At 34.4% G+C, this 4,880-nt stretch overlaps 1 long non-coding RNA gene across 1 annotated transcript; it reads right to left on the bottom strand.

Moving 5' to 3' along the window:
- Positions 1-258: 258 nt before the first annotated feature.
- On the bottom strand, positions 259-3,370 carry LOC149409000 (uncharacterized). Its single transcript, XR_016305313.1, has 3 exons — positions 3,258-3,370; positions 1,697-1,849; positions 259-1,601 (listed from the first exon to the last, which is right to left on the bottom strand). It is a non-coding gene; the product is annotated as an uncharacterized LOC149409000 (long non-coding RNA).
- Positions 3,371-4,880: the final 1,510 nt, after the last annotated feature.

The following is a 4,880-nucleotide window of genomic DNA, read 5'->3' as shown; positions in this document are numbered from 1 at the left end:
GTATAACACACTCGACACACAAGCCAAACTCTCATCAGGCTTTAAGCATACAAAGTTTATATAAAAAATCTTATAAGTAAATAATAACAATGATATAATAACCACATAATAAACACAAGCAAGTAAATACATATATACAATAATTATTTATGTATAGTACAAACCTAAGACGAATAAGAGATAAAAATATATCTTAATATATCTTTTCCAAAGTACATAAATATAATACAAAAAATATTTACTTAATTAGTATCATGTTCGATTAACATAAGTAGCAACTAAAAGGAGTTTATAAAATATAAAATTAAATGTAATAATTAAAGTACGAATTGAGAAATTTAGAAAAATATTGTTGATTCTCTACGAAGTAGTGAATTCGTACATTTCAGCATATTTCACAAGTATTTACGTAAATTTCGTTTTATCACTGACACGATATCTCTAAATATGTCTATCAATTTTACAAATTTTAGTGTATTTAATTCCAAAAATCAGTGAATATCGAATCAACCTCCTGCATTAAGGCAAGGCAATTTTCATAAACATTGCATAACAAACCATTGCGCGTCGTTCGTTAATTTCAGTGTGCGAAAAAAAGATGTCATTTTCTTTGTCTTATAGGAAGCAACATTTTCGCACTAGAGCGATTCGAAATAAAAACTTTTATTGTATCGACCCAATCTCCGTGTACTCTCTGTGCGATTTTAGCCGGAATGTGGGAAGGTAAAAAGGCGCGCGGGGCCAGTGTTGAACAAACGATTATGAATTGAAGTTACAAGTTTTGACATCCATCGCATCACGTGAATGATTATTTTATACAATGAGTCAACATGTGACATTTTACAAGTCACTTTTGAGATCATCAGTAGCTACAGTCGGAACATGAATAAGGTTTTTTCCAGTATGAGTAAGCACGTGACTTTTTAAATTATCCTTTCGAGAACATAAATAGCTGCAGTAGGAACATGAATAAGGTTTTTCTCCGGTGTGGGTGAGCATGTGAAATTTTAAAGAGCTCTTTTGAGTACATAAATAGCTGCATTTGGAACATGAGTAAGGTTTTTCTCCAGTATGGATGAACATGTGATCTTTTAAATTTCCCTTTTGAGAACAAGAATAGCTGCAGTAAGAACATGAGTAAGGTTTTTCTCCAGTATGGGATAGCATGTGACGTTTTAAATTTCCCCTTTGAGAACACGAATAGCTGCAATCGGTACACGTATAAGGTTTTTGTCTGGAATGTGTAAGCATGTGACGTTTTAAGTGTCCCTTTAGAGTTGATGAATAGTTACAGAAGGAACAAGAAAAAGGTTTTTCTCCAGTATGGGTAAGCAAGTGAAGTTTTAAATTTCCGTTTCGAGAACATGAATAGTTGCAATACGAACATGAATAAGGTTTTTCTCCAGTATGGGTAAGCATGTGACTTTTTAACTGCCCCTTTAGAGGTGATGAATAGTTACAGAGGGTACATGAATAAGGTTTCTCTCCAGTATGGGTAAACATGTGATATTTTAGAAGTCTCCTTTGAGAGCAAGAATAGTTGCAGTAAGAACACGAAAACGGTTTTTCTCCAGGTTGCGTCTTCGTGTCCGTTTTTAAGTCTGAAAAAGATGGCAGATAAAGCTTTATAAATAGTTGTCCAACATTTAATCAGGAAATTACTAAAATGAATTCAGGCAAAATAAACCCATTTTACCTGTTGCCTGAGTGATACTTTCCGAACGCTCTAAGCATTCCCGTTTAATATCCGGTAAGTCAACGTCTATTCGCGAATAAGGAATTCCCGCTCCATCTTCCTCTCCGGGTCCTAGTTCTGCCTTGATGGGGACAGTTTCCTCAGTAATGCTACCTGGAATAATATTAAATTGATTTGTCAAGACAAGCCAAGTATGACATTAAAATGTATTTATTCAATTCAAACGCCACTTAGTGGCTTTTACAATACAGTGATAATCGAATTACATGCGTACAGTGATAAACAGGATAATAATAGCAATAAATCAAAGAAAAATTAATGTGTACACAAAAACACTATTGCAAGTGATGCAGTTTTTAATAATGAATAATATCAAGACAATGCATAATTCAAAAGAAATATATACCAGTGAAACAATATTTGAACTAATTTATACTAGGCTTGTATAAGACCTGTCATAAGTCGAAGTTTATATTTCGACCTATGACAGGTTTATAGTGAGTTTATTGCTACTCACAGAATTACTTGTAATTGGAATAGCTGAGTAGGCGTATATTATGTTATAGTTTTTATTATTTTATTATTGTCATCAGTGGCATTTTTTATGATTAATTTTATTTATAGTTCGACTGTACTGTGTATCTAAGCTACCGCTGACAAACGACTGACAGTATCTTAGCTCTAGCTAATACAAATTTCAAAAGTAGGGTAGATTTTGTACTTTTGAAGAGTCAATAAAAAAACAATACAAGTCATAAGAAATGAGTGTTTTCGTATTATTATTAGACATACAGGAAATGTAATTCATAACAACAATATTGTCTAAACATGATATAGGAGCTGAGAAATTTTCTGTAGAAAGAGCACATCAGCCGATATAATCCAATCTTCGAACGACAACATATAAAAGAATGCGGTAGAATCTTGGAGATTAACATTAGAACTATCATTCCGAAAATCTAGGAATAGCACAAACATCAAAACGATTATTAGAGTACGGAAAGTGGGCTTATTTATTTTATTAATAAAATTATATGTTGCGGCGATTGTTTGACGATATTCTTAGTTCGACAGTTCCTCGAAAAGCAATAATTCGACGGTAAAATCAAAACATGAGACATACAGGAGGCCTTGACGAAAAAAATCTCTCGGGGCCTATGTTGTCTTTGTGGAGGGTCTTTTTAGGGAAAGGAAGGAGAGGATGTTCTGGGAAGAGAAATGGTTTGAGGTGGGTATCAATCTGAAGGAAAATGTGTCTAGCAGTGATGGACGTTTGAATCCTCCCCTTCCAATGCGGTTCTACCTCAGCCAGTCTAACTCGATTCACCCAGTAGATGGGCAAATGCATCTACCGCCAAGACCTTGACAATCCTAACCCCGTGACCACAGACACCCCTGCTAAGCCACCAAACGTAGAAACCTACTTGGGGTGACCTATGGCAGCGGTTTAGGTTATAAAATAAATAGTTCCCGGGGCAGCGATACCCATTTCCGCCTCCCAAATTGACTCACTGACTTCATGTATCTGAAACACCTTTGTAATATACGCAATGCAACTTACTGGTTGGCTGTACACTCTCAGCAAACTGCAAACTTTCCTTCTTTACAGCCGGTAGGTGGATTTTCACATCTGTATACGGCATTTCACCTGCGCCCTCTTCCTGGGACCTTGGCTCCGTCTTGATGGAAACACTCTCTGGGTCAGTAAGATCCATGTCACTGCTGTGATAGCGTCCTGTTGTATTATGGTAATCGATCTCAACTCATATAAAGTAGAACTGAAAAAAAATATTAATAATTGAACTAGTACTTTTGTTAACAGTGTAAGCCTCGCGTCCAAAACGTAGGGATCTAATTGTCTCTTATTGAATAAATTAAACAAAAAAAATCTCTTGAAATGATAAGATTTTGTAATTAGGTACTTAAATACCTACGTACTTAATTAAAAACCACATATTTTGTACAAAGAATCGTTAACATCTCAATGACAATTCTTTTTAAAATTCTCTTCAGGCAGGTAGATATTGATAATTCCGATTTGACAGCTCGTAGTACTATCCACGCTCATGCTAACTGCAACTCATTAAGTATCCAACATGATCAATCTTGATCACAGATGGAAAATAAGAATTAGGACCCTTGACGGTAAAAGCATGGTGATTTCTTTCCCACAAAAAAGTCGGTAAGTATTTAAATAATCAATAATTATATATGATAATTCTGTACCATTCTGCAATAAACGAGCGCGGTTTCCACTGAAGCGACTGCTCAGTAAAGACTTGACAAAAACAATCGCAATGTTCCACACAAATGTGACAACCAGAAATTTAATCAATTGGTGTAATTTTGTGTCAATTTTCTCATATTTGTGAAATAATAATATTAAAACTGCAAATATAAACTTAAAATGAACAAAACTGGTTTATTAATTCAAGGGCTAAAAACAAAACAAACCTGTTGACATCTATTATTGACATTGGGTGCAAATGCAAGAAAAATGGTGGTGAGATAATGATATTTGTCAAATGGAATTGAATTTATGTAGCTCAGGATGAAGATTAAATGAACTTACTTGATTCGTTTGGTTTTAATTATTGACAGCGTCCGTCAATCAACGAAGAACTAACTCATGTACTCAAGTTAACTTGGTTGGTGTTGGGGAATTCAGTATGTATATCGCAAATGTTGTAAAAACTGATCAATCAAGCGTTAAACGATGTATTCTTACAATAAACAAGCACCAATATTAAGGAGCTTACGTGTTATTAGGTCAATATAGCAAAAACCTACTTAAGTCGAATCGCAGTTGTCAATTCCAAGTTGAAATTTAAAAAAACATTGCTTTAAGAATGTGATGGCTATTGACATAATCTCAGGTAGTATAAACTTAATGCAATTACTGTTTAGTTTACGAGATAATCCTTTCAAAAGGAGGAAGAACAATTACTGCACTGCAAGAGAATTAATGAAAACGTGACGCCGAACATATCCATAGACAACATTCAATTAAAGAAAATAATTCACAAATAAACTACTCACTAGATCGATATCTTCGAGCTCTTTGTATCAAAAAAGTTTGTACACTACTTAACCACAGATATAGCTGACGGAGCGGTGATAACATACAAGGTAAGGCCTTAAAAAGGTGCGACCATAGACAATATAATTGCACTCAGCAATTCAT

The sequence above is a fragment of the Hesperophylax consimilis genome, unplaced genomic scaffold, assembly GCF_061612785.1.
Source record: "Hesperophylax consimilis isolate HC1 unplaced genomic scaffold, BYU_Hcon_1.0 scaffold_39, whole genome shotgun sequence".
Classification (NCBI taxonomy): Eukaryota; Metazoa; Arthropoda; class Insecta; order Trichoptera; family Limnephilidae; genus Hesperophylax; species Hesperophylax consimilis.
The sequence above is the reverse complement of the archived record's forward strand: the minus strand, read 5'-3'. Positions and strand labels throughout refer to the sequence as shown.